Source organism: Pinus tabuliformis, chromosome Q (genome assembly GCF_031772625.1).
Source record: "Pinus tabuliformis cultivar Carrire ecotype Pingquan chromosome Q, CPIR1, whole genome shotgun sequence".
In the NCBI taxonomy this organism is placed as follows: domain Eukaryota; kingdom Viridiplantae; phylum Streptophyta; class Pinopsida; order Pinales; family Pinaceae; genus Pinus; species Pinus tabuliformis.
In genome coordinates, this window is record NC_142296.1 from 969,824,606 (window position 1) to 969,839,096 (window position 14,491).

The window sequence follows — 14,491 nt, forward strand, 5'->3', positions numbered from 1 at the left end:
ACTAGATTGTTACTGTCATTCTTACAAAAAAGAAATGCTCATGAAACAAAATTAAATTATTTTATTACTGGTGCTGCTAAGTCGTGCAAGATAAAAAAAGAATTTCCATTTCAAGGATACATTTCAGTATATGATTTTCATTTGATCAATTTTCTGCCTTTGGAAAACCAACATTTACTATCAATTTAGTTGAGATTGTGGTTTATATCTAAGATGCGTGATAATTTTCCTATTCCATATCTTTAAGTGACATCACTAATGTTGTGGTTCAAACTCTTTCTTAGACAAAATTAAAATCCTAAGCCTAATGGGAGAGCCTAGAGGCAAATGTTACGCGGGCCACCCACTGTCACCTTAATCATGCCTTGCCCCACTCTTTAGACTATAGGAAAAGGATCCTAGTCAAGCGGGGAGCCCCTAAAGGTCAAGCTAAGTTGACTTGTTGAATCATTAAAGGGAGTTTTGATTCTTGGCTTCACTGAGGCTTTGGCAAGTTGACGCTAACTAGTCTCAAGGATAAAAGGACAAACTTTAGGTGTGTGTGAAAAGCACGTAAAATTACCAACTATGAACAAGTTTAAAATGTTTTTAGCTTAGACAAAAACATGCTTATTCAAAGCGATGCTTGGAAAGTAAAAAGTGAAAACTTGCTTAAATTCTCATGCACCATGAAGAACTTGTTACCCACCCATGTAGGTAACATATAGAGAGAAATTTTTTCGATTGTTTCAACTTGCTAGCTAGCAACCCTATGATGATCCATAGATAGATAGCCTAAAAGACCACTTATTCATGCTTCGACCAATGCTTTATTTCATCTAGTCTACTCATTTGATGAAGGTGGGTGTTGAGAAATTTAATTGATGGTTAAATTACTTCATTAATTGTCAACCAAGGTTCATGTATTTATGAAGTGCATGTGCACAACATATGCTATGAGTTCTATTTTTGGTTTTAAAATTTGAAATTGATCTAAACATGAATGAAATTAAATTAACTCAAAATATTCCTACACACACCTTCTTTCCATTTAAATCTCTTTTCAAACCATTTAAATCTCTTTTCAAAGCAAATCAAACTTCAAGGAAAGATCAAAAGATTCTAGTTACTGAATTGAATTGAAATTTTAATCTATTGCAACATGAATTTAAGATTACTCTATTTGAACTGAACTACAACAGTAATCAAAATTTATTTTAATTGGTGCTGAATTGAGAAATCTATTCTAATTGCAGAATGGAAATTCTACTTCTAATTGCAAGGAATTAAAACATTGTAACTACTTGTAGATCAAAATGATATTCAATCAAAACCAGACTTCTTCAATAAAATATCAATTTGAACTGTAACTTCAAAGGATTACTAGTGTGCGCAATTATACTTCAAAATTACAGGGTAAGTTTCTAAGGTAGAACACCAAAGGACACCGCTCACAAGCATATCACATATCAATACACCAATATTCTTGACGTGGTTAAAGCCTTCAAAGAGGGAAACAATCCACGGCCTGAGTCAACGTGACCACTTCAGGAAATTTATTAATGTAAAAGAAAGAAAATTTACATAAGCTTCTCTCATGAACGGTCACCTTACAAATGATCCTCCATGCTATTTAAATAGAGATCATGGACCAATCGGGTGTTAAGCCATGAATCAAGTGTCATTAATACCGAGGAGAGAATGAATCGTCAAATCACTTCATGTCTAGAACATATCGTGATCGTCAGATTGTAAATTACAAAAGTACATAGTAAAGAAACACACTTTACCTAACTCTACACTAGACCAAGTTATACTTAACTATTTCCTATGTGTCGGAATATCCTAACATCCCCCCTTAAGAACAACTTGGGATAGGATTGAAGGATGTACAAATATGACACAATAGGAGAAGGAAGGAGGAATTAGAGCCTACCCCGCCCCCTAGTGACAACTTCCTGAACTCCAACCATACATTGAAGTTTAGTAAACTTCGCCTCTGTGAGAGCCTTTGTAAAGATATCTACAACTTGATCATCAATTGAACAATATTGCACTTCAAGAACATGGTCATGAATGATCTTTCTGATGAAGTGCATGTGTAGTTCAATGTGTTTGCTGCGCTGAAGTTGGACTGGATCTTTGCATAGTTGAATGGCACTTTGATTATCACACCAAAGTGTAGTCGGATGCTGCTGCTAAAATGCAAACTCTGACAGGATTTGACGAAGCCACAGGGCTTCCTTACTAGCTTCTACGATGCCACGATACTCTGCTTCTGCTGAAGAAAGAGAAATAACACTTTGTTTCTTGCAAGCCCATGTAATAGGTCTAGAACCAAGAGTGAAGACATAACCTGCAGTAGATTTTCGATCGTCAGGGTCACTAGCCCAATCAAAATCAGTGAAACCAACAAATAGAGGAGATGCTTCTGCACTATAATGAATCCCAAACTGAATTGTACCTCAAACATAATGGAGTATTCTTTTAGCTGCTTTCTAATGACTTTCATGTGGGTTTTGCATCAACTGAACAATAAGTCCAACAACAAAGGAAAGGTCAGGATGGGTATGGGTCAGATACAAAATTTTTCCTACAAGATGATGGTATAAGGTAGCATCAACTTCAGGGGAAGTACAAGTGACTGAAAGTTTGGCTTCAGATTGAAAGGGAGAAGGGGCTGGCTTACGGTCTTCCATGTGAAAGTGGCGTAGAAGATCACAGGCATACTTGGACTGGGAATGGGAAATACCTTCCCTGGATTGCAAGACTTGAAGACCAAGAAAATAATGCACATGTCCTAAGTCTGACATTTCAAACTACTTTCTAAGGCTGGACTTTACATGGTTTATAAGGTTGGGATCACTACCAATAAGGATAAGATCATCAACATAAAGAACAAGAATGATAAGAGACTTTAGAATTATAAGTGACTCACTTTTTATAATGGGTGAGAACACTTTTACATAAAGTAACTTTAAAACATAAGTTGCATGCGCTTTTTGAAAATGTAACTCAACAAAAGGAAAGAATTGAACCCAAGATCTCTATTCTCATAAAGAAACTTTAGACCAAGTGAGCTAGTTTAAAAGGTTAGTAATTCTTGGAAAAGAGGAAGGGTTTTTTTTTTTGAAGTCACTGAAGCTTTGGAGTGTGTGTTTACTTGAGAAAGCCCTTTTTTCCTACAAAACAAAAAAACACACAATCCAAAATGAAAAAAAAAAACCAAACCTTACGGCTTGAAGTTAAATTTCACCAGAAACTATATATTTTCTTCAATGTTTCTGATTTTTCGAAATCACAATAAGGCGCGGGGGAAAAGAGCATATGCATGAGAAAAATTCTTCCTTTCTGTTTCTGATTTTCCCAGATTGCACAGAGTCGCAGGGCAAAGAGCATACACAGAAATGAAAGGTATAGATCTGGTAATATAAAAAAAAAGAGATAAATAAACCATAATAAATATAGAGATAAATAACTAAAACTCCAAATAAAGAATGTATACCTCAAGATCTTAAAAATGACGTAGTTAGGGCTTCCAGAAACCTTTTTGCGTGAAATGAAAGGGGTTACTCACTGGAACATATGCTCCTAACACAATAGAGCAACCCTCTCGACCCAAAAGCGGCCAGAAACAATAAATCTAAGAAACTTCAATCGGATGCAGTTGTACCGGCTTCAGATTTGGATCAACAATAGATGTGGCCCTCAAATAGATCTGATACCATATAGGAATTTATAGGGTAAGTTCCTTAGATAGAACACCAAAGGACACCGCTCACAAATAGATCACAGATCAATACACCAGTATTCTTGACATGGTTAAAACCCTCAAAGAGGGAAACAGTCCACAGCCTGAGCCAACACAACAACTTCAGGAAATTTATTAATGTAAAAGAAAGAAAATTTACATAAGCTTCTCTCATGAACGATCACCTTACAAATGACCCTCCATGCTCTTTAAATAGAGATCATGGACCAATCAGGTGTTAAGCCATAGATTAAGTGTCGGTAATGCCGAGGAGAGAATGAACTGTCGAATCACTTCATGTCTAGAACATATCGTGACCATCGGATTGTAAGTTACAAAAGTACATAGTAAAGAAACACACTTTACCTAACTCTACACTAGACCAAGTTGTACTTAACTATTTCCTATGTGTCGGAATATCCTAACAATTTCTCTATCTATCATTCACAAAATCACTAACATAAATCAACTAAATTACTGAATGAAAATGTTGAATGGAATGAACTATGAAAAACAAATGTTTTTTGTATTTTATGAGTGAATGGTCTAATAGAAATACTAAAAATTAAATTAGAGATCTATGGACAAAATAATAATTAAAAGCATCAACAATTTCAAGTGAAGAAAGAATTATTCATCTAATGAATTGAAAATAACATAATCCAAAGCTAATCTAGTCTTACAGCTCTCCATGGGGCCTTCCTATTGAGTGCAAGTATGCAATCAATATTAAATCACTTAGCCATGCATTGATCACAAAAGAACAAAGTATTAATATTAATTTTCGAAGTCTTCAATAACAAATGAGTGCAGAAAATTAGCAACAATAATGATTGTCTATTATCTCGCCTCAGGCCTTTATATATTCTCTTATTAAATAATTTCCTTAAGAGTCATAAGCTGAGAGGTAACTTTGCTAATCTAACAGCTAAGAAATGAAATTGAAATTAAAGTCTTCCTTCTCATGATTTGCTATTGAAAGAGAAAATCATGAGGGATTTAATTTGACACATCAGCTTCGATCTCTACTCGGTCACTTCCACGCTCGCTTGATCTTGCCTCAAACTGCATTCAAAGTCTGCTCATCATTGGAGTGTCATAACCAAAGTTGACTTCTGGTTTGAATTTCAGATCTCTTGAACCATGTGACTTGCTAGATTGCCAAGATAGGTGGATATCCATGTGTTGACCATTTTCCATATGCCTGTGTCTTTTATTTGTTCTCTAATGCACTAGAACCTGTCTAACAATGAAGATAGCTGCATAATTCTTAGTTAATTGCAGAATGAATGTGATTCGGTAGCTATAGGAATGTTTCAATTAAAGTTCATAAAGAAAAAAAATATTATAAATCATGGATGATTGATACCTTTTTGGATGTTTGAGCATGTCTAAGATGACCTTTTAGCTTGAGACTGCAACAAAACTATTATGGAAAAAGATGGAAAGGAAGGCAAAAGGGTTGTCAAACTTCAACATTCCCCCACATCGAGGGTTTTGCATGTCCTCATGCATCAAAATTTCAAATATTTCCAAGTCCTTTATTCAATGTACTATCTCTGAGGCTTGTGCCAGAAAATCTAGAATAGTGCTCCTCTTTCTTTTCTTAATACTGAATACTACCCTTGGCTTCTTCATTAGAATCTTGCTCTATAACCCTCTTAATTTGTTTATAAGGAACCTGTTGTTAGCTTTGAGTTTCTTATTCTTATACCAATGGTACAAATGCAAGAGTATGTTATCATTTCGAGTCCTCGAAATTTCATTATGTACCTTTATTACTTCATGCTCTTGTTTAAGATGTTTGTTCGATACTTCTAACTAATATATGTCTTGTTTTAAAGCATCTTCAATTCTATATTCTTTTTGAGGAATATCATCAGACAGAGGAATTTCTTCATTGAAAGTATCTTCTTGATTTTGGGAAGGAGAGTTTACCTTTTGTTGTGCTCTTTTCTCCAAAGATTCCACATAATCATAAATTTGTTGTTGGACTGGGTCAATCTCTGGTGTCTTCCTTGTCAGACTCAAAGTCTTATAATGAGGTGATGTTCTAGCCTCTTCACCTATGATATAATCTTCCTTTTCAAGGTCAACTACTTGTAGATAGTGTATACTTGAACGTTTAGAAATTTTCCTGCTGCACAATTTTACCTCTAATTCTTCTATGTTTTGGATGCTTTTTATTTTGTTGGTTCTCCTATGTTCCTTATCCACTAGTTCTTCTTCTTTTTCTTCAAGTGGCTTGACACTTGTGCTGGATTTCTTTCTTTTAACATTTTATTTTTCATTTTTTTGTTTAATATTTTCCAAAAACTAAGAAAGAGGAGTGTCATCTTCATGTATCTCCAGTGGGGTCTCTAATTTCTTTGTTTCATTAAGAGCCAAACCCTCTTCTTCATTAATGTTTTCAGGGTTAGGGTTTGAGAGTATTCTGCATCAACTCCTATTTTTTATACTTGTTTCCTCCTCTTGAGCTTCTACAAAATGGTTACAGACTAGAAAACTCTGCCAATTATCTCCCTTGGCCCTCAAGTGTGCTTCAATGAGAATTTTAATGAGTCCATGATGATAGAGAGCATCGACGAGGGTTTTTATTCTCGTTTCACACTAGAGGCCATCTTCTTAAGGCTACAAAGTAGAAAATATCATTGCCATCAATGAAATGCATTAGAAGTTGAACATGGTAAAAGAACATGATCCCAAACCTCCCTTCACAAGTTAATAACTTTTGAATGACTAATAAAAATTTCCTCCATTTAGTTTTCAGTGTTGTTACTGGGATTCCCTTTTTGAAAATAGAAACATCCATACTTGGGTTTTTGAGGAAGAGCCTCAACTCTTTCTCCTTGGTTTTCCTACTTTTGAACCAACTCTCTCCATTCCTGGGAAATTTTGTAAGTTCTTCCACTATGGACTCTATAAGTATGAGTTTGATATCGCCAATTTCTACCTCTACCCAATCAAAAGCCCGAGTAAAATATTTTGTGACCTTTGTATTGTTCCCATCAAATTTCTCAAAGAATTTGATTCGGCCCACCTGCTACAACTATTCCCTGAATCGTGGATATGCCTGAAGAAATTTGACTCTGTTGGGCTTTGATCTAACAATGACACCCATGGTGAGGAGAAGTTTCAATCCTAGACTGTCTCTTTTCGACAAAGGTGGTAGAGGAAAATATGAAGAATGGTTGACAAAGTTGGATGACTAAGGGTATTAATTAGAGGTTGAGTGATGATGAAATAAGGTGTTCGTGGGGTGTTCAATTCATAATAGGATTGGTTTATTATTCACATGATTGCCATGATTTTAAGATCTGATTCCATAGGATCGTTAAAATTTAGGTGATTTTAAAGAGATTTGATGTGATGGGTTGGAGTATTATGATATCATAGGATTATAACGGTTATGATTTAGGAGTACAATAGTAGGCAATGCTATGAGGTATTTTAATTGCTCAAAATTTGTATCATGATCATCCAATGAATTTAAAAATCTAATGTTCCTTAAATGAAAAGTAATTCAACATCCTACATACCTCATCATATTTGTAATTTTCTTTTGCTACAAATTCTGGAAGCTTCTGATCTGACTGTAGAAATTGAAATCAGTTGTGGAATTTAAAATTGGCTATAGAATGTCACTGATTCTGTAGTTGTTCATTTTTTTCTTCAAAATTTTGCTATTGCATGGAAGAGAATATTTATTGTTGTTGCTTCTTGATGGAAATTTAAGAAGCCTGGTCGTTAGAAGTGTTGCGTGAGATTTGTAAAATTATTAATAAAAGAGGGATAACAGGGAAATGGGAAAGAGATAGGGAGTTGTGAAAATCTAAACCGCCAAGAATTCTTGGTTTTTGGTTAATATTTTCTGTATAAACATGCCAACTATGTTGGTTTTCATGCTTATACTTTTTTTTTTGTCGAGAAAATTACGATTGAGTTGGAGGAAGAGGAGAAAGATCTCTTTTTTCAACCAACTTAAGATTAGAATTATCTTGCAAATACTTGAAAATTTCTTATCTTGTTAACGGTTTATGATATAATCTTAATCCATGACTATTAACAAGGAAAACAATTTTTTCATTATCAATAGTTTTGATTTTGACTACTCCATTATCAAAGACAATATATATCTCATAAGAGCCAAGCCAGTGAGTTTGAAATTTTCCTTGAAAATCTTTGAATTTAGAGTAGAAAAGAAGAGCCCAATCACTTGGCTTGAACCTTTTAGCTTTGATGAACTTGTCATTCCATCTTGATCTTTGTTGTTGAACTATGTTGGTTCTTTGGATAACAACTTGTCGAATCTCATCTAGCTCATTTAATTGTGATAATATTTGCTTTTGAGCTTCAAATAGATCAAGGCCCAATTTGGTTTTTGTCTTGAAGGTATCCACTTGGAACTTAATTAGAAGCAAAACTTGCTTTCCATAGACAAGCTCATAAGGAGTATGTCCAGTTGTATTTCTCCATGTGGTTCGATATGCCCATAGTGACTCTGGAAGCTTTTCTGCCCAATATCTTCTATGCAAAGGCACTGTTTTGGTTAGAATTGTTTCAAGAACCTTGTTGGTGGATTCCACTTGCCCATTGGCTTGTGGATGATATGGAGTAGACTTTTGATGTTTGATATCGTATTGCTCCAATATTTTTTGCACCAACTTGGATGTGAATTGAGTACCTTGATCTGTCACAATTTCTCTTGAGACAACAAAATGAGTAAAAATATCTTCAAAAAGAAATGTAACTACAACATTTTCAGGTGCAAATAGAATTGGTTTAGCTTCTACCCATTTTGTAACATAATTTGTACAAATAATTATATAGATTTTCTACCTAGATGGAGTATTGATTGGTCCAAAAAAATCTAGAGCCCATTTTTCAAAAGGCTCTACAGGTAATTGTGGGTGTAGAGACATCTCATTTGATGGAATAAAGTTTCCCTTTCTTTGATAGCCATCACATCTTTTGACTTGTTCTTTGGTATCCTTCAAAAGAGAAGGCCAATAATATCCCAGAAGAATGATTTTGTAAGAAGATCTTCTATCAACAAAGTGTCCTCCACATGGTTCATTGTGACCAACTTTCAATATTTCTGGTACTTCATTTTCTCGAACACCTTCAAATGATTAAGTCAGGTCCAATTTTGTATAGTTCTCCATCTATCCGAGAATAAGGTGCACTGGATTTGATAACTTTATGCTTCTCTTTGGTTGATAATTGTGGGGGTAATTTTCCTGGAGCCAAATAATTAGCAATATCTGCAAACCAAGGAGTTTCAGTGGATATTGCAAAAACATATTCGTCAGGAAAATTATCCTTTACAAGAACATCATTATTATTATTTTGCATTCTAGAAAGGAAATCAACAACTGTGTTTTCTTTTCCTGGTCTATCAGGGATAGTAATATTGAATTCTTATAATAATAACAACCATCTTGTAATTCTACCATTAGTAATTGGTTTGTTCATTAGATATCTAATATCATAATGATCTGTATGAATGGACGTTTCATAACCAGTGATACAATGTCAAAATTTATTAATGGCATGCACAACAACTACAAACTCATTTTTTGTTACAATATAATTTAACTCTGTAGGAGTCAAAATTTTTCTTGTATAATAAATAACATAAGGAGTTAGATTTTTTTGTCCGAACACAACTCCTAAAGTTGTATCTAAAGCATCAGTGCAAATGTGAAAAGGAAGAGACCAATTCGGAAATCTCAAAATTGGTGCTTTAGTGATTTTATGCTTCAATGTCTCAAATGCTTTCTGGCAGTGAAAATTCCAAACAAATTCACAATCTTTTGTAAGAAGTTTGAAAAGTGGAGAGGCTATTTTTGTGAAAATTTCTATAAATCTTCTGTAATAACGAGTGAAACCAAGAAAACTAATAACATCTCTTTAATAAACATGAATTGAAATTTTAGAAATTATTTCTAACTTAGATGTATCCACTTTAATTCCATCACCTAAAATATGGTGGCCTAAAAAAATTCCCCCATTAAACATCACAAAACACTTCTCATGAATTATGAAATATTTTATTCTTTACATATAATGAGAACTTTTTCTAAATTTTCAAGAGTTTCTTCAAAAGTATTTCCATAGATAGTAAAGTCATCCATGTAAACTTCCACACAATCATGAATTAGATCATTAAATATACCCAAAAATTCTCTTTGAAATGTTGCAGGTGCAATACATAATCCGAAAGGAAGTACCATGTAGGCATATGTACCCCGTGGGCATGTAAAGGTTGTTCTATCTCAATCCTCTAGTGTCAGTTGGATTTGGTTATATCCACTGAAACCATCAAGAAATGAAAGATATTTTTTCCCTGCTAAGGTATCTAATACTTGATCTATAAAAGGTAGTGAAAAATGACATTTCAAAGTAGATTTATTCAATTCTCTATAATCAATGCACACTCTCCATTTTCCATTCTTGTTTGGAACGATCACCAAAGGTGATACCCATTGGCTATTTGATATAGGATAAATGAAATTCACATTAACTTTTGCAATTCCTCTTTAAAAATTTCTCTCATATTAGGATTCATCCTTGAGGTTGTCTAACTGGTTTGACATTTTCTTGAATATAAATATGATGCATACAAGTTTTGGGACCAATTCCCTTCATATCAGTATATTCCCATGTATAAGTAGAGGAATGATTTTGTAATATCTTTATCAATTTTCTCTTTTGAAATTCTTCCAAGTTATTATTGATGTTTAATGTTTTACCTGGAAGTATTTCTACTAGATAATTGCCAAACTTTTCCATAGAATGGAAATCCATTTGATTAGATGATAAATATTCAATATTACATTTTTCTTGAAAACCTTGATCTTGTGCATAGTATGAAGAAGAATCGTTATTATTCATCAAATCTATTAACTGATTTTACTCATCTACTTGTCAAAGAGTAAATACTGGTTGAATATCATCAAAGTCTTCATTATCATCTATCCAGACTTGACTTTATACTTCAATTATTGTTTTTTTAGGTGGATACAATGTGAATTTCTTAGTAGAGTTCCCATAAGATATATACATATCACCCGATATACAACTTATGGATGCATCAACTGTAGCTAACTAAGGTCTACCAAGGATCAATGGATGGCCTCCTAGATTATTATTGGGAGTTAAAATCATAAAATCAATAGGATATTCCCATGAATCCAAAGAGACAAACACATCTTCTAATATACCATCTGGTTTGATAACAAATCTATCTGCTAATTGTAATAATGTAGGGGTATATTGAAGATTGGGAAGCTTCAATTGATCCATAGTTTGTTTTCTCATGATATTGATGGTTGCTCCTAAATCAATCAAGGTGTTTGGAATTTCAATACCATTAATGTGAATTTTTACAATAGGGATACTTGGATCTAGATATTTTTGAACTATTGGTTTCCCCATCATAATATCAACAATTTTTCCTACCAATTGGATTTTCTTGACATCTTTTATTTTCCTTCCTGGTTTTCTAATGCACAACTCCTTAATGGTTTTTGAAAATATTGGTATTTCCTTTATAGCTTGGAGCAAAGGAATTTTGATGCAAACATTTTTTAGTTCATCTAGCATATCATATTATGGTAAAACAATTTGCCTTTCTACTCCTTTATCAATTTTGAGCCTTTCAGGAAAAGGTGGATCTTGTAAGGAAATAGAAGGTTGTTCTACTAGAGGAACTATAGGAGTTGGGTTTATTTGGTCATCCTTCAAATGTATAGGAACATCTTCCTTTGGAGGAGTCTTTTCTTGATCAAGAAGTGTTTCTTTTTCAAGAACCTCATCCTCTTTAGATTTTTGGATGACAACTGGTGGTGACTTCTTTTGCAAAACCCTACCAGATCTAAGTTGAACATCATTTAGACCTAATGTTGCTATCATAAAATATTGAAAATTTTGATCTTCTATATTGAAAATAACTTTTTTATTTTTATTATTTGGATTTGGAGTGGCTGAGCAGGTAATTGATTGGATTTTTGAGGAAATGGAGTGGATGGTAATGAAAGTGGTTGATTTGGTGGTTGAGCTTGGAATTGAGGAGATTGATTTGGTTGAGGAGGGTAATATTGAGGTGGGTAAGGGGGATAAGGTTGTTGGAATTGAGGATATTGAGGATTTCTTCCATAAGAATTTTTCCAACCTTGTGCCCAAGATGGATTTTGGGGTTGAGGAGGCCAAGGCATAGGTGCATTCCAATTATTTTGAGGTTGAAACCTTGTGTCATACCTGTCTGTTGGGTTTTCCATGTTCGTTTAGCAACAACAGAAAGTGATTCATCTTGGCTAGTTCCAGCTTCATCCTAAAAGATAGCTTTAAGACGAGGTATTAAGGGACATTCCCTCGTATCATGATTTTCAGCACATATGACACAAATTTCTACACTATCACGCAAACATTCTATTAGGTCCCTATATTACTAGTGTATCCCCCTTATTGTTATTTTTATGCCCATGTAGCCCCCATATTGTTAATTTGGTGTTCCATAGAAGTCCACTATTGTTATTGTCATGCCCTTACATTATTTTTTTTTTGCTAAGTAAATTTAATCTATTATATACAAAAAAGAGAGTAATTACATCCTTGGATAACAGAGAGCCATCAAGCCTGTGGATTAGGCCATTTGTTCATGACAGATTCAGAAACAGAGAGATTGAACCTTACTTCCCACGCAGGGGCGATAGAGTGATACACAGAACCGACACTAGACATTCCCTGTGAAGGGTATACAGACACAAGTAACATCACCACATCAGACACTAGACAGTAGAAAACAGTACAGAAAACATGAAGAAAGATTGACAGACAGAACCATATATAACCAGAAAAAAGGTGAGAGCTGGAGCCTGGATTACTCATCGGGCTCCTCCTCTACGATCCTACACCAACCCATTTCCGGTTCCTGCATGTTTGGCTGCACATGGGCCTCCATCATGGAGCTGATGGCGCTGGCTGGCTGGGGCTGCTCCTTTTGCATTTCTGAGGTGGGCTTTGGAGAGCTGGGATTATGGACCTCCTTAGAGACATGAGCCGTTATTCGAGGGCGCGTTAGAGAGCAGTTGAACGAGAAAGTGGCTGAACCAAATGAAGACGAATTGGCCGAGTCTGGAGAATTTGGGTCCAGGAAGTTGCTAGGGGTCAGAATGCGCTCTGTTCCCCGATGATGAGAAGGAATCCCCAAGGAACCTGAATCAGCGGGGGGCCGTGAGGGGGTTCCTCTTCTAGAGCCTCTGCGACTTAGCATACGCTGGCGTGGTCTCGGCATTACGCAATGACGAACACAAACAGCAGCAAGAAAGTTTCCAAAAGCCGAGCTGCCTTGACCAGTAGTGACACAGGGGCTATTGCTTGACTCTGTGAGAGAGTTACACCGCCAGAGCGTAGCCTCAGGCTCAAATCGAAACCAGCCTCCGACGTTAGACCTTCCCCAGACCCATTCTTTCTTACAGCTCCGAATCTTGCCGAACTGAATGAAACACAGATGCAGATTATTGGCATTGAGGTCACTTAAAACGCAGGTGCCCTTCCCTCGATCCTCACCCGCCATTACTATGGCAATTAAGTTCGCTGAAGACCGATATTCTCCTGAGCATGCGCGAATGGACAGTGCTGTAATTCCAATGCTGAACATCCGAGCTCCCGTCTTGTTAATCAACCTTGCATTTATGGCCGCCCACCTGAAGTTCTGTCCGGCGCGCATGCTGGACATGTGCCAGCCATGCTCCGCCCTCCTACATCCCATCGTGGGTATTGCGCTACAGGTCACCCGCATCTGGGGATGCCCTTACATTATTATTGTTATGTAGGCTCTGATTATATTGTGACCCATTATATTCCTATATATACAAAGGAGGCCTTGTCATTTGTATCATTTAATAATTGTTAATTTATGTGATGTAGAGGATGTTTCCCCCTTGAATAATATATTTTTGAAGTCGTTGATCTATGATGCCAACCTAAGCCGATAATACCCACATTATGCAAATAAAATTGCATGTCACTGGTCCCAGGCCTTAATCACCTGATCCATGGTGAAAACCTTCTTAAACCAAGGTTTAATGTTCTTAATTAAGTTTTATACGGAAACATTATATTTGACTATTCAATAGTCTAAACCTTCATTAACCTTTCCAGCGGAACTTTATTCACCCTCATAAACTTTGGTTAATTCTTATACCTTAGAACTTAACCCTCTGGTTGATTTCACTATCCGCTCATCTTAGTCATACCATGGTTAGACTTTGGTTAAACCCGACTTAACCCAAAAAACCTTTAACTCCGCTCTTTCTATTATAACTCTCGTATAATGGAAATATTACATAAACTCACTTAAACCTTACCTTTCTGCCAATCCATGACCTTTTCACATTTTCCTATGCTCACCTTTATTGCATTCAGCCTCCACTGTTGATTTCACTCCATCAGATCAATGACCATTGTATGATCTTCACTCATCCTCTGGAACTCAAACAGACGTAACCTGCGTTGATAAACTTCTCGAGTCTGCTTAGGCCCAAGCCTTATCAGCTTCAATCTCCGCCGTTGATCTCATCTTCCAATCCGACGGTTGTGTTAGAAAATTATATATTATGGAGCAATGGAACACATAAAATATTGCAAAAATATAAACACAGAAAACACATAAAACAAGAGAGACACAGATATACATGGTTCACCCAGTTTGGGCTACGTCCATCCTGAACAGCCAGTCCTTCCTTTCTATTATCC